The sequence below is a fragment of the Anolis sagrei genome, chromosome 2, assembly GCF_037176765.1.
Source record: "Anolis sagrei isolate rAnoSag1 chromosome 2, rAnoSag1.mat, whole genome shotgun sequence".
Lineage (NCBI taxonomy): Eukaryota > Metazoa > Chordata > Lepidosauria > Squamata > Dactyloidae > Anolis > Anolis sagrei.
The window spans coordinates 276,360,799-276,384,590 of NC_090022.1; the positions used below are offsets into that span (position 1 = coordinate 276,360,799).

Sequence of the window (23,792 nt, forward strand, 5' to 3'; positions counted from 1 at the left end):
CACTCACCACAGTCTTTCTATATATGCAGTACAGAGGATATAAATAACAGACCAGCTTAAGGCCAGTGCAGCTTAGGACAACAGCAGCAGATGGATATAGCAGAGAAGGAGACAGTTCCTCCCTTCTGGCACATTTATTATTCAGAAGCTATTTTTGCATTTCTGTTTCACTGCTGACGTTAATCCCACTGCACATGCCAGCTTCAATTGTAATAAATGCGCATCATGGGTAGCGGTGCATTCATTCCTCGTTGTTACATAATCAGAACATATGCTTGGGCTTTGAACAAAAGGCTGTGCATCAGTTTACGACAACAGCCGTGATAAAATTACAAGTCATGTTATGGGACTGAAAGTTCAGCCACAGTTCTCCATGCGCCAATGGGGAATACACAGACCTCCTCCTCATGTTGTTAGCTCCAGACTTCTGAGTCAGAAGACTCAGGCAAGAATCATGGGAGTTGTAGTCTGACGGGATCTCCAGTGTCACATATTCCCCACCGCCTGGTTCAATGTTTTTGCTAAGGTATCAAAGAGCAGTTAGATCCTGCATCCCCTTACCATGGCAAAAAAGGTTTATATTCTAAAGCTGGAAAGAAAAGTAGTCACCATAGATTGTTCAATGATGAGAAGACATTGCAGCTCTAGCTGGCAATCAATGTGCATTTTACAGATCATAATTATTATGTGATTTTAATTGATGTTTTAATGTCATGTTTTAATTGTTGGTTTTAATGCTTCTATTTGTTTACAGATGTATTTCTATATGTGGCATCAAATTATTGCCTTTGTAAGGCTGCCCTGAATCCTCTGTTGAGAAGGGCCGGATATAAGTGTAGTTTGTTTGTTTTTTTTGGTGTAAGGAGCAACTTGAGAAACTGCAAGTCACTTCTAGTGTGAAAGAACCGGCCATCTGCAAGGACATTGCCTGGATGTTTGATGTTTTACAATCCTTGTGGGAGACTTCTTTCATGCCCCCGCACGGGGAGCTGGAGCTGACAGAGGGAGCTCAACCCGATCTTCTCAGCTTCAAACCGCTGATTTGTCAGTCAGCAGTCCTGCCAAAACAAGGGTTTAATGCATTGCACCACCAGGGGGTAAATAATACTACAGGTGGGGTTCCATATCCACTGGTTCTGCATATGATTTTGAAATGGTTTTAAAAATCCAAAAATATGTTATTTTTTAAAAATCCCAAAATAAATTTTACAATTATCATTTTATATAAGTGATGCAATTTTATTATGTCATTGCATATAATGGTACTTGAGCATAGGTATTCGATATCCATGGAGAGTTCTGAAACTAAGGGTCTACTGTATTATCATTTATTTATATAATGCCTTCACTATACATGTAACAGGATACAACGTCTATAGAAGCTTGCATTCTTGTATATTCCTAACCTATGACTGCAATTCTCATCTTTTTTGTATTTATAATAGAAAATCAGTATTTTTGTGGGACATGAGAGAAGCCTCCCACAGGATGGTAAAACATCTGGGCGTGTCTCAGGCAACGTACTTGCAGATGACCAATTCTCCCACACCGGAAGCGACTTGCAGTATACTCCCAAGCCACTGATAAAAAAATTTTTTTTGTGAATCATCTGAAGCAATCACAACTGGACCAAAAATGGGTCAGTCAATGTTTCCATTCTTAGGGGTTTTGTTCCATTTGGCTGCTGATATGTCAAACTTGCTGAAGCTACAAAATATAAATCCATTACATTAATTATGTAAGTTTACTCCCTACATTTTACACATTTTTACCTCAACTATCTGTCTAAAAAGCCAACAAGACAAAAAAACCCCAAACAGGAGAACAACTAAAAGCTACATATATTAACTTAGTAAAACAGACTTGTTAGGGAGGACTGGTTTTCTTCTTGGTGGGGCGCAATATACTTGGCATTTGCACTTGATAAATGCAACTTGAATTTTTCCTTCTGATTTGGGTGCATGCTGTTGGAAGAAGTTCACTTCAAATAAAGACCTCAGCTTCATTGTGTGTGTGCAGTGTGTGACTTCAACTCATTTCCAACTTATGTCGACCCTAAGTGACCTACCATGGGTTTTCTGAGGCTAAGAGTGTGTAACTCTTCCAAGGTGAGTTTTTATGGCTGAGCGGGGATTCAAAACCTGTTCTCTAGAGTTGTCATCCATTGCTCAAACAACAACATGATTCCAATGTCTGTGATTTTTCTCTCTCTGTGTATGTATAGTTGTTTATTCATTCAGTCGCTTCCGACTCTTGGTGACCTTATGGACCAGTGCACGCTAAAGCTCCCTGTCGGCCATGGCCACCCCCAGTTCCTTCAAAGTCAAGCCAGTTACTTCAAGGATAACCTCCATCCATCTTGCCCTTGGTCAGCCCCTCTTCCTTTTTTCTTCCATTTTCCCAAGCATCATTGTCTTCTCTAAGCTTTCCTGTCTTCTCATTATGTGGCCAAAGTGCTTCATCTTTGCCTGTAATATCCTTCCCTCCAATGAGCAGTCAGGCTTTATTTCCTGGAGTATGGACTGGTTTGATCTTCTCATGGTCCTCTGTCCATCCATCCATCCATCCATCCATCCCCTGTAAAAAAAACTCCACAAGAAACACATTGTTCTCCTAACGCCATGGATAACTCATGTCCTCTTCTTTTCATTGGTTCCCCTGAGCTAATAAGAACCAAATGTTTTAGTCAGAGTTACTGGGCCCTTCCACACTGTCCCTTTATCCCAGGATCTGATCCCAGATTATCTGTTTATCCTAGGTTATCTGGCAGGGGGGATTCATATATTCCATTTTAAAGCAGATAATCTGGAATCAGATCCTGGGATAATGGGCAACATGGAAGGGCCCTATATAGCTTTTGAAAACATTCAGCTATCACAGCCACTGGATCTACCCTGCCAGGCATTTCCTGGAAATTGCAGTCCAATAATGTAATTTTAGCCGTAGTTGTCTCCATGCAGAAGGTGCTAATGCCCTTGTCAATTTGAAGTGTCCACCACCTCTTGAAATTCCCTGATTAGAAAATGAGCACAGTGCAACTCCTGTATCCACAAGGAATACATTGTAAGAACCTCCATGGTTAATACCAATCCCTCTATTTTGACATCAGGTGCCCAGAAAACTACACAACCCAGCCATATTCTAGCAGGTTTGGGTGAAAGAGACTTCATTCCAGAATAACATTAAGAGGGAAAATGAAGATATTAGATTGAGGGGATTCATAGGTAGATGTCAGCCAAGGATGGGACCTTGTTCTGAGAAAGGCATTAGAATCCTATTGGGAACTGAATGAGTGGGAAATAATATACTTAAATGCTCCAATCACGAATAAAGGAGTTCACCCATCATGACATATAGCTAGGCAGCTATTCTGAGAAAAATTGTATGCTATTCATTTCTAAACCCAGCTGTGAAAACAGAGTGGAAGGAAAACAGCCAGCAGTAGGCAATATACTTTCTTTGACCTCACAAAGCTATTACCGATTCTCCAGTGATATGTCTTTGACAGGCTTCTAATCTCTGAATGCAGTTAGTTGGCAAGACATGTTTTTAAGCAGCCTGCTGCAGTAATCCCAGCTTTCACTGCTTTTAACTCAAGGAGATGCAACAGGGTATGTTTATCTCAACGTGAGACAACAATTATTGGCATTCAGTTTCTTCTTCCTAGAGATGTGAAGATCAAGGGTACCTTCCCCACCTCCCTTTGTCTCTAAATTTTGGAGATGATAAGCCAACCTTGGAGAAGTCACCCTGAGGCCCAAAAAGAGAATAATTGGGGGAACACAGGGCAGGGTAAGTGGCTGGATACCTGGGAGTTGAATATTTAGAGACAGCCTGCGTATAGGGATCTGTCAGGAAATGTGATTTAAAGATGGACCTAAAACTAACCTTAAAAACTGTGGCATAGACACCGAGTACTGGGAAGCCCTGGCCCTTGAGCACTCTAACTGGAGGTCTGCTGTTACCAACAGTGCTGTGGAATTCGAAGAGGCACAAATGGAGGGTGAAAGGGAGAAATGTGTCAAGAGAAAGGCTTGTCAAGCCAACCCTGAACGGGACTGCCTTCCACTTGAAAACTGATGCCCTTACTTTGGAAGAACATGCAGATCAAGAATAGGTCTCCACAGCCACCTACGTATCCACTGCCAAGACACTACACTTGGAAGGCCATCGTATTTGGACAATGAGGGATCACCTAAGTAAGTAAGTAAGTAAGTAATCTGTTACTAGTAATATTTTAAAATCCGTACATAATGCTTAATATTCTGAAATAGTTTTCAGAAGACATATTCAACTTCATTTCAAAACCTGTGAGTCATAAAGTACAGAAGATCACAACCTCTTTCTGTTTAAATATTTTATCATATCCTCTTTGCGTTAGAAAAGACAACCAGGTGCAGCATACTTAGCATATAAAGTTGTCATGGCTATTCCTCGTTCCCTTTCTAGCTTTGTTCTATCACGTAGGTTTTTCCCAGTTCTTTGAAAATCAAACTATGTACCCAGATCAATGTGGCCTCGACTCAAATGGAAAATGACAACACTGTGATCATCTCCTCTTTTAGGTTTCCTTTACTCTTTTGAAATTACCTTTCAAAGTAATCTTCATGAAATATGATGGATATTATTTGGCCTCACCAGCCCTGGCAACTTCTTCATATGGTGAGAAATCCAATTCTGCCTTCATAAAGTACATTTACTTTGGCAGAAGAAGAGAGGTGGCTGGGACACAGATAGAAATCATAAGTCAGATTCCTGAACATGTTTGCTGCTTGTGAGAAACAAGCCAAGCTTTTCTAGGAATCCTGGTTTATTTTCTTATACAATATGGGTTGTTGTGCTATTTGATGCCCTGACAAATTTGTGAACATCCTTGACTTCCTCCATGATGACATGATGGCAACAGTCTTGGACAGCAAGGGCACCCAACGTGACCCATTTAAGGTGGAATAAGTTGTCAAACAGGGATGTGTTATTGCCCCAACCTCATTTTTCATCTTCATTGCTATGATACTTCATCTTGTTGATGGGAAGCTTCCTACCGGAGAGGAAATAATCTATTGGAGAGATGGCAAGCTATTTAACCTCAGCAGACTGAAAACCAAAACCAAGGTCACACCAACATCTGTTACAGAATTCCAATATGTTGATGACAACGTAGTCTGTGTACATTTAGAAAAAGACCTGCAAGCCAGTCTAAATACCTTTGCAGAAGCATATGAGAAGCTTGGCCTCTCACTGAACATCGAGAAAACCAAAGCGCTTTTCCAGTTGGCACCAGCCAATCCCTCTGCAATGCCAGAAATACAGCATAATGGTGTAACATTAGAAAATGCTGACCATTTCCACTACCTTGGCAGCCACCCTTCCACAAAAGTTAACATTGACACTGATACAACACCGCCTAGGCTCTGCAAGTGCAACATTTTTCCAAATGTAGAAGAGAGTGTTTGAGGACTGGGACATCCTTAGGGAGATCAAGGTGCTAGTTTATAAAGCTATTGTCCTCCCAACCCTGCTATACTCCTGCAAAACGTGGACTGTCTACAGACGTCACACTTAACTCCTGGAACGATTCCATCAGCATTGCCTCAGAAAAATCCTGCAAATCTCTTGGGAAGACAGGCGGACAAATGTCAGCGTGCTGGAAGAAGCAAAGACTACCAGCACTGAAGCAATGCTCCTACGCCATCAACTTGCCAGCTTAAGCGGCTGGGGTGGGGTGGGGGGAGGAATGGGCCTGAGGCTGTTAGGAATTGTGGGAGTTGAAGTTCAAAACACCTGGAGGGACAAAGTTTGCCCATGCCTGGTTTATAACAACTAAGCAGTGATATCCATAGACAGAGCTTGGAAAACTTACTTGTTGGATGATAACTTGTGCTTGATGGAATGTTGTCCAGCAAATTCACTTTTCCAAGCTCTGATCCCTAACATTTCTGGATTTGTGGGAGAGGGGAGGTTATATATAGTTACATGTATAACAGTAGAGATATATTGTAAGTCTGTGTTGAGGGAATGGAATGGGCTGCTTTGGATTCCTGGCAAGATCTTCCATATAGGACACACAGAGGGGAATTTCAGCAGAGGTCAGCCTTCTTAAATGTCACCCTCCACTCAGCTGCTTCCATGCCTCATTGACTTGAAAGGATAAAAATTGGTGTCAATGCCCTCCTCCTCACCCTCAGTGAGGGTTTGCCCACCAAGGAAGACCCAAAGAAGAATCATAGAGATGGGAAAAACCTCGTGGGCCATCCAGTCCAACCCCCTGCCAAGAAGCAGGAAAATCACATTCAAAGCACCCCCGAAAGATGGCCATCCAGCCTTTGCTTAAAAGCCTCCAAAGGAGGAGCTTCCACCACAATGAGGAATCCAGTCTTGGATGCTCTCTTTGGTTCTTTAAGTGAATATCCACTGCTGAATCACAGACAGAGTAACATCTGCTGATGCCAGAGAAATAGAGCCATCCATCTACAAGCTTTTAATTCAACAGTAATTGGCTTTTATCTTTTTCATTCACTCCAGTGTGCTGGAAGAAGCAAAGACTACCAGCATTGAAGCAATGCTCCTACGCCATCAACTTGCCAGCTTAAGCGGCTGGGGTGGGGTGGGGGGAGGAATGGGCCTGAGGCTGTTAGGAATTGTGGGAGTTGAAGTTCAAAACACCTGGAGGGACAAAGTTTGCCCATGCCTGGTTTATAACAACTAAGCAGTGATATCCATAGACAGAGCTTGGAAAACTTACTTGTTGGATGATAACTAGTTTTCTAAGATCTACAGAGACACTCGCTGGAACACCTCAGCAAGTGAGAGTCCAAAAGTGGCAGGCTAACACCCAGAACCTCAATTCATGGCTGATACTAGATGAGAGACTCCCTCCTGGGCACACAGAAAACTGGGCGACTTGGAAGGTGCTGAACAGACTGCGCTCTGGCACCACGAGATGCAGAGCCAACCTTAAGAAATGGGGCTACAAAGTGGAATCGACAACATGTGAGTGTGGAGAAGAGCAAACCACTGAACACCTGCTACAATGCAACCTAAGCCCTGCCACATGCACAATGGAGGACCTCCTTGCGGCAACACCAAAGGGACTCCAAGTGGCCAGCTTCTGGTCAAAGGACATTTAATAGAATGCCAAGTTTGCAAACTTTGTGTGTGTGTGTTTTAAATATAATACAACTGTTTGGCTCATTCCTGACACAATAAATAAATAAATACATTCACTCCACATCCACCGCAATAGGACTGGAAAATCTTTTCCTGGGTTTACCGTTCTCCAGGCACCATATCTATTTCACAACCCAAGAGAGACATCAAGGGCACTTTCGTCTACAGTAAATGAATATTTGTCAGCCCATGAGGTACGCTTCTTAGGAAAATATCAAAAAAATCATGTGTATCTTTTTAAAAGTTCAAACAAGAATAATGTATATATTTGAGAAGTACACACAAATATTATTTCAGTAACAATCCAATGGCCATAAAACAGCACATATTATGAACACGTACAAAAATATATCCGTTTTGTTATATAATATATCCTTAAATATAGTCCATTTTAAAAACTACAAAATTCCCTTGCCAAAAATGGGGAAAAGTCCCCAAAGTCCTGCAATCAGATACAAAACGAAGACAGGGCAAGAACATTGGTTTCACATCCCTTTGAATTCTGCCAAATCCACACCATTGCAGTTTATGATTCTATCTCATCATCTAACTTACCCAATGTTAAGCAAGCAGCATCCCAAATGCAGCATTCCCCATAAACCTCTGTGATCCAAGCTAAAAATGTTTGTGCAAGAAGGAAAAAGCCTTTGCATTACTGAACCTGGATCTTTTGCCTTCCAAATGCCAACTAGAAGTTGCCGCTCCAAAAGTCAAGTTTGAATGGAAATTGTGGGAGTGACAATGAGTTTTCTAAACAGCAAGTGAGTCTGCAAGTTAATATGACCTAACTATAATTCTGAAATAGCCAAAGCTATTTTTACATCCATGTTAATACAGTACTTTTGGTATTTCATTCACTGACTAATCCCATCCTGGATTTGCTTAATGCTGTGCCTCATACCTCCCAGCCACAAGTGACAGCAACTGTGCGATGGCCTCCACCGTTAGACTGAGTCAGGGCCAGGGCTGGGTTTAGCCATAAGCAAGCTAAGCATGTCCAAGGCTTTGGATATTTAGGGCAGAAGCAAAAATTGTGGTGACTTCCAAATATTATTAGCCTATACTATCCAGAATGTCTCACCACCAGCTATGTTCCTTAGCAGCGTGCCATCCAGCAGTTTCTGTTGGAATCCATGTCATTGACCTCTGAATTGGGAGATTTTTCTGAACATCTCATCAGACTCACTCAGGGTTCTCCCTGTTTCTACACACTTTAAAAACATCAAACGACGCAAAACTACTTCCCCAATTTAATTTGTTTTTAAAATGAAGTGTGAAGAAACTGAGGTTTTTGGAGTTGGAGAGCAAACAGAGATCCCAATTCATGCAGAAATTGGTTGTTGTAGGTATTTCAGGCTGCATGACCATGTTCTAGAAGCATTCTCTCCTGACGTTTCGCCTGCATCTATGGCAGGCATCCTCTGAGGTTGTGAGGTCAGGAGAGAATGCTTCTAGAACATAGGTAAGGTAGGTAAAGGTAGTCCCCTGACATTAAGTCCAGTCATGTCTGACTCTGGGGTGTGGTGCTCATCTCCATTTCTAAGCCGAAGAGCCAGCGTTGTCCGTAGACACCTCCAAGGTCATGTGGCCGGCATGACTGCATGGAGCACCGTTACCTTCCCGCCAGAGCGGTACCTATTGATCTACTCACATTTGCATGTTTTTGAACTGCTAGGTTGGCAGAAGCTAGGGCTGACAGCGGAAGCTCACGCCGCTCCCCGGAATCGAACCTGCGACCTTTTGATCAACAAGCTCAGCAGTTCAGTGCTTTAACCCACTGCGCCACCGGGGGCTCCTTTCTAGAACATAACCAGCCCGAAAAACCTACAAAAATCCTGTGATTCTAGCCATGAAAGCCTTCGACAATACATGCAAAAATGGTTAAAAACACTTATTGGGATAGGAACATAAATGGTTAAAAAAAATGGGATAGGAACAGAAATGGTTAAAAACACTGATTGGGATAGGAACATGGGGTAGGAACTGTCCGATTCCAGTTTTAGATCATTTAATGACATAAAAGAGTGAACGTTCCTGTGGGCGGGTTTAAATGTGCCTTGATGCTTCTTTTCTTGCCATTAATCCTCTTGCATGAAACATTTACAGTAATTTTTTAAAATAATGTATACTACAGGAATTGTGAAATTTTGATGTATTAGCAGTTTGCGGTAGCTACATTTTCTCCTTTTTTAGAACATACTTGGGATTTCCCAATTTCAAAATACATTTGAGTTTTCCCTTTATATTACAAATAATCAGAAATACCAGGGATAGTCTTCTTCAAAGACCTGGAAAATGTATAAAGATGTAATTCAGCTTTAATTCTGAAATTGGTTACTGGCTTAAACAGCCAATGGGATTTTGGCCTGCATAAATAAAAGTATAGTATCTAAATCCAGGGAAGAAATGCTACCTGTGGCCTTGGTTAGACCACACCTGGAATCACACTGTGTCCAATTCTGAGCACCACAAATGAAGGGAGATGCTGACAAGCTGGAATGTTTCCAGTGGATGGCCGCGAAAATGATCAAAGGTCTGGAGAACAAGCCCTATGAGGAGCGGCTTAAAGAGAAGGGCATGTTTAGCCTAAAGAAGAGAAAGCTGAGATATGATGGCCATATATCTATTTATGCAATGCTTTTGGCATGAAATAAATAAAGGTAGACAATTATACATTTGGGTTGTTGTGTGTTTTCTGGGCTGTATTGCCATATTTCAGAAGCATTCTCTCCTGACATTTTGCCTAAATCTATGGCAGGCATCCACAGAGGTTGTTAAGTCACACCCTCTGAGGAGGCTTACCACAAATGCAGTTGAAACATCAGGAGAGAATGCTTCTGGAATATGGGCATACAGCCCAGAAAACTCACAACAACTGAGTAATTCTGGATATGAAAGCCTTTGACAATACAATGATACATCTCTCCCAGAGTTGTTAAATTAAAACTGGGCTGGGGGAAAACATAGACTTTCTCAAGTTCCTGGGATGAAAATTGGGAAATGTTGCACATATAACCAAAGTAAATTTAAAAATCATGAGGAAGAGAGCATCAGTATGTGAAACAAAGCAAAGAAAATCTGAATAAGAAATTATAAATCTTGCTAAGTTACAACACGTGTTGAGTAAGAGGAATTTAATTCATCTTGAAGAAGAGTGCTGCACTTTAAAAGAGTTGGACCATGATACAAGATCTCTAGCGCCCCATCTATAACTTCTGTTCTCTAGCTTTTCTCAGACATATTTGCTTTTCCAAGCTTGGAGATTTCCGTGTTCACGACTCCAGTTCGAATGAACCATCACAGAAAAATAGAAACAAAAGAATGGGAAATTCTATTAAATATGGTAGTTCAAATTTGTTTTGGCAGGGTGGCGTGTGGAATGCAGCCTTTACATATTCATGAATTTCTGTGTCCTTGGATCTTCATGCCACACATAAGGCTAGTTCCAGGCTGTTAGGCAAGTCATCACTTTCATTATACTGCTGAACAAGGTTTCAGGAGCCCATCAAGGTCTAGGTCACTGGAGGCCAAACCCACAAAAGAACAGATGTAATCTGCCCCTGGGAAGCCAGCCAATCCTGGCTCTTTATACCAAAGCACAAGGCGGACGGACGAGGAGAGAGTCAGCGCAGCATCATTCTCATCGAATGTGGCTTCCACGTCAAGTGCAAACACAGGGCAGAAGGGAACAATACTGAGCAGCAAACTAGTTGAAATGCCATTCTTGCAATGTACAAGTCGAGCATATACAATGCTTGGGACCGTGAGAGATTTTGGATTTTTTCAGATTTTGGAATATTTGTGTAGGAAAGGATTGAAATTATAGCCCTGGGCACATAATATAGCAGTTATAGCATTTCTAATGCATATAATAGAGCCAAACAAACAATACAAGCCACAGGGAGACACCCAGACATTGTCAAGATGAAGCTAATCAGGCTCCCCAAAACCGATCAACATGATTGAATTCTTATTTTTCACCAACACCTTTATTTGAATATACAGTGTTTCCTTGCTACTTCACGGTTCACTTTTAGTGGATTCGCTGTTTCGCAGGTTTTTGAAAATATTAATAAAAATATAAAATATAAAATATTTACATCCAGTGGAGGCCAGGGACCCCAGAATTGCGGCAGCCTGAGGCACAGCGGGTAAGGCCTGCCTCTGTGGCTTGCTGCTATCTGCGTGGCTCTGGAGGCTCTGCCGAGGTCTGCGGAGGCCAGGGAGGCAGGCTGGGAGGCGGGTAAGGAAGAATGAGTAAGAAAATAATATATAAAATAATGTATAAATATTGAAATTATTATGGTGCCCTACTTCACGGATTTTCACATATCGCGGGTAGTCCTGGAACACAACTCCCGTGATAAGTGAGGAAACACTGCATATACATAATGAGATACCTTTGAATCTAAACCCATAATTCCTTTATTTTTCATATACATCTTATACACATAGCCTGGTGGTAATTTTGTACAATATTTTAAAGTAATTTTGTACATGAAATAAAGTTTTTGTACACACATGTGGACAATTTTGGAGTATCCTGGATTTTGGAATTCCTGATAAGGGAACCTGAAGCAATTAACTTTAAATGGGAAACGTCTATCCCATTCTACCTCTCAAATCAGAATGCGACCACCGTGTCTAATCAAATATGATGCAGAATGAGGAAAATGCAAATTAAGAAAAAAACAAGCCATTTCATACAACAAAAAATAACATTTTTTAAACAAAGTTCTTGTGAAGGAATAAAACAGTCTTCATCTTGTTGACAAAGTGTTTGTATTGCAAATACAGTAAACAAGAAGTTATGTTTCCAAGTTATGGCTGCCCATGGGGTCTTTGTGGCAAGTATTGTTCAGAGGGGGCATATTTTTGCCTTTCTTTGAGGATGAGAGAACATGATTTGTCCAAGATCATCCGGTGGGTTTCCATGGCCAAGTGGGGATTCAAACCCAAATCTCTAGAGTGAGTCATAGATCAAAAATCAAACTATGTTGGCAAGAGCTTAAAGAGTAAGGCATGTTTAGCCTGCAGAAGAGAAGGCTGAGAGGAGACATGATGAGGGCCATGTATCAAAATGTGAGGGGAAGTCATAGGGAAGAGGAAGCAGGCTTGTTTTCTGCTGCCCTGAAGACTAGGATGTGTAACAATGGGTTCAAACAATAGGAAGGGAGATTCCACCTGAACATTAGGAGGCACCTTCCTAATGGTGAGCACTCTTCAGCAGTGAAACTCTCTACCCTGGATTGTAGTGGAGGCTCCTTCTTTGGAGTCTTTCAACAGAACCTGGATATCTGTCGGGGGTGCTTTGAATGCATTTTTTCCTGCTTCTTGGGAAGGGGTTGGACTGGATGGCCTATGAGATCTCTTCCAACTCTCGGATTCTAGGATTCTAAGAGAATAGGCATTAGTCTGTATCATTATACAAAGCAGCTCTGAAACATCTTTAAGACTAACTAGGAGAGAGAGGCTTGTAAAACCGGCTTTGGTTATCTTTTTCATCCAGATTGTAATCAGGCCAGTCATTTATATCCTCCTAGCTGACTTTTAAGGGGGCATTAGATCCACTTTGCATTTAAATCCCCTGGGACTAAACTTCAAACCAACTCAATTTACACAGAGACAGCTGAAGCTCTCTCTTATATTCCTAATGTGAAATGAACCTCTAATCTGACTTGTACTTTCCAGATAGAGGTTATTCACCAAAGTAGTCTTGTTTTTCCACCATAAAAGGGAGAAAAAAAGGGACTGTGGCATCCCATTTAACACTAGCAGGTTTTAAAAAGTGTTATGACTCCTTTCGCTACAGTAGTTAGTTCTTTTCTTGGAAAACTAGGAGTAAATTCTTTGACTTTGTTTCTTCTTGTTTCCATAGGTTCCTAAACTGATGTTTTTAAATGTGTCGTCCATTTAATGTGTGAAAGGTATGTATTTGCAGTATTTATGAGAGCCAACATGGTGTAGTCCAGTGGTTCTCAACCTGTGGTCCCCAGGTGTTTTGGCCTACAACTCCCAGAAATCCCAGGCAGTTTACCAGCTTTTCTGTGAATTGAAGGCCAAAACATCTGGGGACCCACAGATTGAGAACCACTGGAAATATGCAGACTGGGATGCTCTCACAGAAATCCAAGGAGAAGAAAGCTTGGAGCTTGGAAGCAGTGTATTTGGATCATCCTCCTCTCCTAACGGGCCTGGTCTAGAGGATGCTGGGAGTTGTAGATTGGAAGACACTGTGGATATGCTATTGTGTGTTTTGTTTGTTGGGGAGTTGTTTTTGCGCATGTGCTGTAGTGTCTTTTTGTTTTGGATTTTTCAGTTCCTTCCACTGTGTTTTTCAGCGTTTTTATGAGTGATAGTCACTCGTTGGCCTGATAGGTGTATTGTGTCCAAATTTGGTGCCAAATCGTCCAGTGGTTTTTGAGTTATGTTAATCCCACAAACGAACATTACATTTTTATTTATATAGATAGCTGTAAAGTCATCCGGCCCCAGGGCTTTGTTTTGTCCATCTTTTTTATTGCCTTTTTTATTTCCTCTTCAGTTATTTCACCATTTAATATTTGTCTTTGTTGGTCTGTTATTTTCTATAAATTCTGTCTATTTAAACGTAACAGTTTATGAGGAGGGGAAAAATAGGTAAGGGAACGTGAGTCCGAAATATTCCAAAAGCACCAGATCCAGTCTAATTTTGGAAGCTAAGTAAGTTTATAGGCTCCTTTGCACCAAAACCAAAAGTGTGGTCTACTGTCTAAGTAAGCATTTGCAGTATAGTTGATTTTACCCAGGGGCGCTCTTGAGGGGAAATAGACCTTGACATATGTGAGTTGTAGTTACTGGGATGCATAGTTCACCTACAATCAATGAGCATTCTGAACTCCACCAATGATGGAATTGAACCAAATATGGCACACAGAACTCCCACGAAAAAAAGAAAATATATATCAGTGATTGGCTGGGGTGGCGCCAAAATACTGTTTGCTTACCGTTGAAAATTACCTAGGGCCGCCTCTGATCACACTAGAGAATGAATCCACTTTAAATCTGGTTTCTGCCTCCTGCAGAATTCTGAGGTTTGTAGTTTAGTAATTATTATTATTCATTTATTTATTTAAAAGTTTTGTATACCGACCTTCTCGCCTGAGGGATTCAGACTGGTTTCCAACCATAATATCACACACAATCAATAAAACATCATAATACATATTACAGTAAAACATTAAAACAGCAATTACAATCAATAAGTATAATGATTGATTCAGTCGTCATACTAAAATCGTTGCTCATCATCCTCCATCCATATCTCAGGGTGTTGGCTCACTCGTCGAATGCCTGTCTCCATAACCACGTCTTCACCTGTTTCCTAAATGTCAGGATAGAAGGGGCGGTTCTGATCTCCAATGGGAGAGAGTTCCAGAGTCGAGGGGCCACCACCGAGAAGGCCCTGTCCCTCGTCCCCACCAGACGCGCTTGCGAGGCCGGTAGGACCAAGAGCAGGGCCTCTCCAGATGATCTTAATAACCTTGATGGTTCATAGGGGAGAATACGTTCGGAGAGGTAAACAGGGCCGGAGTCGTTTAGGGCTTTATAGGTCAACACCAGCACTTTGAATTGTGCTCGGGAGCTAATTGGCTGTTAAAGGCTCCTCCCTAAACTACAAACCCCAGAATTCCACAGGAGGCAGCAACTGGATTCAAAGTGGATTCATTCTCTGGTGTGATGAGGTCTCTAGAGTGCAAAAGAAAACTTCATTCACATTTCCTTGCTTTTGCTTATTAATTCTTGAAACTCATAGATGGATCATCCTTAGCATAAACAATGGGGAAGCCAGCACTTAAAAGAACCATGACCAGTCAAATATGCCCGTCTTCACACTTCCAGCTGTGAACAGATGTGCATGTTAAAAGCAGCACACTGAATAGCGGCTTGTTTTGTTACGTCTCTCCAAAGCTAAGCAGGGATGCTCAATTCAGCCGCAATTCTGAATGGCGGGTTACTTGGTATACAGAGCTAGGAGTTCTCTTAGGGAGCGGGGGAGGAGGCGAGAGGAACATAATAAAGAAATCAATCATTTGTATGCAATTGCTGAATACTCCCTGTGAAAGAAAAAGAAAAGAAGGTGGGCTCGAGCTGGACTTCTAGCTACTCGCTTGATTCTGCCCATTGATTTGGCATATATAAAGTGTGGCGGGTAGAGATGCAGGAAGAGGCGGAAAACCCAATTCTACAGGCCTTCTACCAGTACATTAACATGCAAATTGCCTGCCCTTCAGTCCAAGGTTTGGGCTCCTCCATAAGATTACGGCAAAGGTTTTCATCATCGTCGCCACCCCTGAAAGAGCTGCTGAGAAATTCCCATAACCCTTGGAGAGTTCCCACAACCTTACGCTTGCGCACATGCATACGCAGCAGCAAAAAGGCGAGCTCCAGGGCAGAGTTGTGAGAGCAATTACTTAATGCTCCAGAGACGAGCCGCTTGCCTTCTCCTCAAAAGAGAAGATAAAGCCACTGATTAAGCCACCTTTTCAGTTGTATGCATGCCGAGTTTCTTACATATCTAACCAGGCAATAGTGGCATCTTATGCCAACCTAACCTCATTCTACTTGTGTGCCCTCCTTAAATAAATGTGTGTCTGTGACTTAAATTTGACTGCTACATATTAACCCCACCCCACCCCTCCTTTACAAAACAAAACAGAAAGTGTCCATCAAATAGAGTGTAGGAAAACTGGCAAACTCAACACTATGTTAAACTACAGGAGTTATGACTTGACACTAGATGATTGTTTAGATATCTGGTGGTATACAGGCAGTCCCCAAGTTACAAACATCCAACTTTCAAATGACTCATAGTTAAGAATGGGGGTGAGACAACAGGAAGTGAGAGGAATATATCCCTCAGAAGAAAAATTCATTCCTGGAAGAGTTATCATGGGGGAAAGTGTCTTTACCGAAGCTTTCTCGCCCATCCTTGTTTCCACAACAAGCCAATTTTTTCAACATTGAATTATCACAGGGACAGAAAGTGAGGTGAAATCTTCTGACAGCAAAACAAACAACACAGAGGTGTGAACTCCTCCCTTTGCTATCCAAAGATAAATAGATAGAGTTACACATAAAATCTACCTTTGTAGACTTACATACAAATTTAACTTAAGAACAATCCTACAGAACCTATCTTGTTCATAACTGTAAGCTGCTTTGAGTCCTCTCCACAGTAGAGAAAGGCAGGATACTATTATTATTATTATTATTATTATTATTATTATTATTATTATTCGCGCATTTGTACCCTGTCCTTCTCACCCCCCGGAGGGGGACTCAGGACAGCTTGACAACAGGCAACCATATGATGCCAAACACATATATTAAAATACGCAGTTACAATTGAAACCACAAACTAAAAACAGTTACAAACATTCAATTAAAAAAGTTCCGCCAGTTCAGAATCATAGTCCAAGGTTGATCCATTGCTGATCACATAAAATCACTCTCTTACTAGTTGCTACATCTCTGCTTGAATGCTCGATCCCATAACTGGTAACATACCAAAATATTTTATCAGGTTTCTTGGAAAAGGTTTCCAATACAGGCAAGCCACAAGTTTTAATTTATTTATTTACCTGTATTTTCTGGTGTATAAGATGACTGAGCATATAAGACGCCCCCCAACTTTTCCAGTTAAAATATAGAGTTTGGGATATACTCACTGTATAAGACTACCCCTCTTCCAACGCACACCAATTTTTTTTAAAAAAAATCAGATTTTATTTCAATATGGTAATTTTCCTATTAATGTACATCCTTCTCTGCCTTTCAGATCGCACGCATGTGCACATGCGCTGTTTCACTGCAGTCCTCAGGTGCGAAATCTGAGAGGCAGAGAAGGAGGTATGGTAATAGGCCAGACAGGTGAAAGAGGCATATTTTTCTGGGCACAGTGCCACTCTATTTCTTTTCCCATACCCCGGGTGTCCCAGATGCCTGCCGCTTGCTCCACCCTTCACTTTCACCTTCCTGGTGAGGCGTCCCTTCACCTCATCATTGGGACTGCATTAAGTCACTTCTTTCCATGTATACTGGTGAGTGGATTTTCTTCTACTATACTTGTACAATGCTGCCCTTTCATACAGTCGCACAAACGGCGGAGATGCGGCTGCGGCTGTTTTTGAGCTCCCTCCACCATATGCGGCTACCGCAAATTCTTCAGTCAGGCTCAGAAGTTTCAGTACCTGCCCTATAAGATGACACTCGGTGTATAAGACGAGCCCATGGCTTTTGAGAAGATTTTCCTGGATTAAAAAGTTTTCTTATACCCCAGAAAATACAGTATTTACTATATTTATATCTTACTGAGAAGGCTCTGTATCTCATCCCCGCCAGTTGTGCTTGCGAAGCAGACAGGATCGAGAGCAGGGTCTCCCCAGATGATCTTAATCTCCGAAGTGGCTCATAGGGGGGGATACATTCAGACAGGTAAGTTGGAACTGTTTAGGGCCAGGTCACAGTGCCTCAAATTGTTGGAGGGCTGGATTATAATTTGAAAAAACATGCATGAATTCCTATGCACTCTGCACAGATCTTATTTGTAGTGCAAAAACACTTTAAAACAATACAATAATTAAATGAAGAACAATTTAAAGAAATATAAACTTATTAGTATTTCAATGGGATGTGTGGGCCTGCTTTTGGCTGATGAGGTAAGATTGTTGTTGTTGTTATTGTTTGCTTCCAAGTCGTTTCAGACTTAGGTTGACTCTGAGCGAGGGCCGGGTAAATGACCTTGGAGGCCAATATCCAGCCCCCGGGCCTTAGTTTGAGGACCCCTGCATTGGACCAATTAAAGCTTCCAAACAGTCTTCCAAGGCAACCCCACATAGAGCGCATTGCAGTAATCTATACGGGATGTGATAAGAACATGACAGTGTAGATCCATCTGGAGAATCTACTGTGGATACTTCTTGATCATTTAGTACAAAGTAATATTTTTTAAACCTTTCCCATATCGTTTTGCTTATTGTACAAGCTTTATGCATTGTAGGAAATGCAGGTTTCATCACATACAATCAGTTCTTTATTGCATGTGTACTTATTAGGCTTTACAGAAGGAGAGGAATATAATAATGCAGTTTGTCTGAAATGAACAGCATTATATGACTTTATCTGTACTGAACACCATTACACTGCCTTGAACCACATGATCCGAGTCTGCACTGATCATAAAATGCAATTTTAAACTGCATTATATGGCAGTGAAGATGGGGCTGGAAAAACTAGTTGTGTCACAGCAACAGAAAATTAAGTGGTTTTCCCATTGATCCCGGATAGGAGCCTGCCCCAGCTTCTGCTCCTTGATTCTGATGAGTTGATCCTGAAATTAGATTAATCGGCCTAGATTAACAAACGTCTGTGTCCAGTCTCAGTTGTCAGGACAACAAATAGAAATGTATTCTATTAATCCCTTCAGAACAGATCTGCTTTCATGCGGCACTAGCCCCAGATGTGTTCTCAGCAAGGCCTAACAAATGCATGTTGTTGTTGTTTGTGTCAAGGGTGTGAGTCACAACCAATGCTCGGATCCATTAAGATTGCCCATTAGAAGATCACATCTATACATAAACAAGGTGAATGTGGAAGAAAGGTAGCGGGTGAGGATATCCTTCTTCATTACAGCATGTTCCATGGACTTTTTTTTACACCTACTTTTGCATAAAAAACATATTTAGAAAACTCAGCACAGAATTATATTATTTTGCTATAGCTCAGGTAGATAAATATATAAAATAGATATAAAAACCAAACATTTACTGAAAATTAATCAGCATTTGCAAGGCTTGTTAAACAGGCTGGTTTTCCTTTTTTTGTGGAGTGCAGCTGAAGCATTGACTGCAAAATCCACTGTAAACATTGCATGTTGTTGCTAACAGATTTGCGTAAATCAGTGGCCTTCAGACAACTTATAATATTGCCAACTTTTTCATGACGACAAGACTGAGCGAAGCAGTCCCCATTTGAGGTCGGGACCCACAGTTTAAAAAGCAATGCTACAGAGAATAGGATTCAAAGTAATGGAGTCCAGTTAGAACAGTGGTTCCCAACCTTTTTTTTAAAAAAGAGGGACCATTTGATTTTGACCAGTGACCAGTCTCCAACATTAGTACCAAAAAGGTTATGAATCGATTTTTGGTCAACTTTAGATTTGTTTGGTTATTTGGATTGCTGATTCAGAAAATTGCATTGGGTAGACCACATCACCTCTAGTTTCTGATTCAGAACATATGCCATCCAGTAGTCGCCATCTGCTCGCCCACAGAAAATCATATTTAATAATCTAGGGCGGATGTGGTAGTAGTAATCTTTTGTGGGTGGTCAGCCTCTCCCCTCCCGACATCCTCATTGCCTTGGCACTATAAGAGGGTCTTGCGAGACCAGTTGCTCTCGAGGCAACAGTGTAGTAATGGTGAGGCCACAGACTATATTTTTGTTCTTGGAGACCACTGGTGGTCCACGGTCCACAGGTTGGGAACCACTGAGTTAGATGAAAGGAGAATCCAATTAAAATTAAGGAAAAACTTCCTAATGGTAAAAGCCAGGAATGTATCCATTAAGGATATGCGTGCCTGTGTAATAAAACAAAAAGTTGGGTTGTTGTAGGTTTTTCCGGGTTATATGAACATGTTCTAGAGGCATTTTTTCCCCGACGTTTTGCCTGCATCTATGGGAAGCATCCTCAGAGGTAGTGAGGTCTCACTACCTCTGAGGATGCTTTCCATAGATGCAGGCAAAACGTCAGGAGAAAATGCTTCTAGAACATGGCCATACAACTCAGAAAAACCTACAACCCAGTGATTCCGACCATGAAAGCCTTCGACAATACATAAAACAAAAAGTATTTCTACACAATGCTATACAGATGACGCTATGCAAAAAAAGTTCTCTTTGTCTTCGAGAGTGAATTCTGCCAGATTTGAGAGAGTTACTCAGCTACTGTAAATACCTCTTCAACGGCACATAGGTTGGTGCACTGTAAAATCCTTTTTGCTCCTTCTAACTCCGAGTTGCATCTATTCCTATTCCACTCCATGCAGTGTTTATGAAAAATAAATAATGCATAAACATTTGTGCTGTTTAAATATTTAGAATATGTTCTCTGCAGCTCTCTCAACATTGCTTTCTTGCTGACTCAAATGTTTATAGCAGGGGTCCTCAAACTTTTTAAACAGAGGGCCAGGTCACAGTCCCTCAAACTGTTGGAGGGCCGGATTATAATGTGAAAAAAAAACATGAATTCCTATGCACACTGCACATATCTTATTTGTAGTGCAAAAATAACCCACTTTAAAACAATACAATAATTAAAATGAAGAACAGTTCTAACAAATATAAATTTATTAGTATTTAAATGGGAAGTGTGGGCCTGCTTGGCTGTTGTTGTGCTTTCAAGTTGTTTCATACTTGGGTAGACCCTGAGGAAGGGCTGGGAAAATGACCTTGGAGGGCCGTATCTGCCCCCTGGGCCTTAGTTTGAGGACCCCTGGTTTATAGAGTAGGTTGTTGTGAGTTTTCCAGGCTGTATGGCCACGTTTGAGGAGCATTCTCTCCTGACATTTTGCCCACATCTATGGCAGGCATCTTCAGAGGTTGTGAAGTCTGTTGGAAACTAGGCAAGTGAGGTTTATATATCTGTGGAATGTCCAGGGTGGGAGAAAGAAGCCTCATTTGTTTAAGTGTGAATGTTGCAATTGGCTACCTTGATTAGCATTTAATGGCCCTGCAGCTTCAAAGCCTGGCTGTTTCCTGCCTGGGGGAATCCTTTGTTGAGAGGTGTTAGCTGGCCCTGATTGTTTCATGTCAGGAATTCCCCAGGTTTTTTTTTAGTGTTGCTCTTTATTTACTGAATTTAGAGGTTTTTTAAAATACTGGTAGCCAGATTTTGTTCATTTATACTTTATAGAATATTTTCTATCACGCAGTTCAGGCAATTTTATGTTGTATTTTTCAAGGGAAATAATTAATAATCACGTTTCCTGAAGAATCAGCTTGGAACATCTACAATAGCAACAACAACATGGTTTTTTACCCCTATACTGAATTAGATTGTGAATTTATAATGGATTTTTAGGCAGGTGCAAGGTTTTTAAAAGTATATCTCTACAAATGCAATAGCTTTGGCAAAGAGTTGCTTGGAATTAAAATATATACACCTAGGCACTAAACTGCTATTGATGCAGCCAAGAATCGTATTGGCTTTCTTAGCGGCTGCATCACAATGTTGACTCATGTCCCACTTGTGGTCCACTAAGGCCCCTTCTACACTGCCAATTAAAATCCAGATTATCTGCTTTGAAATGGACTATATGGCAGTGTAGACTCATATAATCCAGTTCAAAGCAAATAATGTGGATCATCTGCTTTGACAATCTGGATTATATGGTAATGTAGAAGGGGCCTAAGGCTCCTAGATCCCTTTGAACAGGAGACAGAAAACACCTCAAGCACCCGAAAGCTTTCTTTCCCAGCACAATATCTCCACCACTTACATGGTTCTCCAGACCTGTAGGATTACAACTCCCAGCAGCACCGGCCAAGAATTATAAAGTTGGAAGAGACCATAAGGGCCACCCCCATTTTGCCCTGCAGGAATACAGACAGGCATTGCCAATGAGTGGGGATGATGGGACATGTAGTACAAATCACATCAAAGAATCAAAAAGTTGGAAGAGGCCGCACAGGCCATCCAATACAATCCCATGCCATGCAGGGGGAATGATGGGGGATGTAGTGCCCAAGACCTTGCAGTAACAGAGAGTTGGAAGAGACCACAAGAAGCACCAAGTCCAACACCATTATGTCATGCAGGAATACAGACAGGCATTGCCAATTAGTGGATTGATGGGATATGTAGTACAAAACTCCTTGAAGTATCGGAGAGTTGGAAGAGACCACATGGGCCATCCAATGGAGGCATCACCAACACCATTCTACCATGTAGGAATACAGAGAGAAATTGCCAATGAGTGGGGATGATGGGATGTGTAGTACAAAACTCCTTGAAGTATTGAAGAGTTGGAAGAGGCCACATGGGCCATCCAATGCAGGCATCACCAACGCCATTCTGCCATGCAGAAATACAGAGAGGCACTGCGAATTGGCAGGCATGATGGGAAATGTAGTACAAAACACCTTGAAGAATCAGAAAGTTGGCCATCCAATACAACCCCACCACCACCATCATCACCATGTCAGCAATGCCAATAACTGGAGAATGATGGGGGATGTAGTACCCAACACTTTGCAGTATCAGAGAGTTGGAAGAGACTACGTGGACCACCCAGTTCAACGGCATTCTGCCATGCAGGAATACAGACAGACATTAGCAATGAGTGGGGATGATGGGATGTGTAGTACAAAACTCCTTGAAGTATCGGAGAGTTGGAAGAGACCACATGGGCCATCCAATGCAGGCATCACCAACACCATTCTGCCAGGCAGGAATACAGACAGGAATTGCCAATGAGCGGGGATGATGGGGCACGTAGTACAAAACACCCTGAAGAATCAGAGTTTACCATCCAATACAATACAGTTTGCCATCCCCCACGACAATAACTGGGGAATGATGGAGAATGTAGTATACAATACCTTGCAGAATCAGAGAATTGGAAAAGACCTCAAGGGCCACCCAGTCCAACCCTATTGTGTCATGCAGGAATTCAGACAATGAGTGGGGAATGGGGATGATGGGAGATGTAGTACAAAACACCTTGAAGAATCAGTTTGCCATCCAATACAACCCCCCCCCCCACCACCACCATGATAATAACTGGAGAATGATGGGAAATGTAGTACACAACACCTTGCAGAATCAGAGAATTGGAAAAGACCTCAAGGGTCACCCAGTCCAACTCCATTGTGTCATGCAGGAATTCAGACAATGAGTGGGGATGATGGGAGGTGTAGTGCAAAACACCTTGAAGAATGGCAGAATTGACCACAAGCGTTATCTGGGGATAATCTGGGGATGATGGTGGGTGTAGTACACAAAACACTCAGAAGAAGCATAGAAACACACAGTTGGAAGGGACCCCCAAGGGCCATCCAGTCCAGCCCCTTTGTGCCAATGACTGGGAATGATGGGGATGCAGTATACAACACCTTCCACCCTCTCCCTCTGTCTCCAGGGTCCTCCACTTTTCCCCATTCATGGTGAGGCCATTCAGGAGTCCCTCCCACCAGGTTCACCTGCCTTACCTGGAGAGAGAGAATGAGAGAGACCCAAGCAGAGAACAGCCGCCTTCAACGTTTGCTGCTGCAAGTCTCATCAAAGGGAGGGCAGAGAGAGGAGTGGGAGGGGGGAGCGAGGGAGAGGCGGACCAATCAGCGCGCAGAGGGGGCGTGGCCCGGGGCTCATTTCCAAAGCATTTGAGCTGAGGAGGGGGCGTGGCTAAAGGTGGGGGCGTGGCTAATAAAGGTAAAGCAGCTTCCCCAATAGGATTTCTACCTGGTGTGCATCTTCATGCATTCTGATACCAGTTGACTGCTATTGCTCAAGGCTATGGAGCAGGACTGGGCAAACTTGGTCCCTCCATGTGTTTTGGACTCCAACTCCCACAATTCCTAACAGC

The 23,792-nt window shown here is 41.9% G+C and overlaps 1 protein-coding gene across 4 annotated transcripts in view; it reads right to left on the reverse strand.

The window, feature by feature from the left end:
- Nucleotides 1-23,495, reverse strand: part of NIM1K (NIM1 serine/threonine protein kinase) — a 41,934-nt gene extending 18,439 nt beyond the window's left edge. Inside the window, exon 1 of one of the 4 annotated variants that reach the window (XM_060761447.2) lies at nucleotides 23,419-23,495. The gene's annotated coding sequence lies outside the window, so the exon portion shown is untranslated. The other 3 variants (XM_067464616.1, XM_067464615.1, XM_060761450.2) reach the window with 3 other exon arrangements.
- Nucleotides 23,496-23,792: the final 297 nt, after the last annotated feature.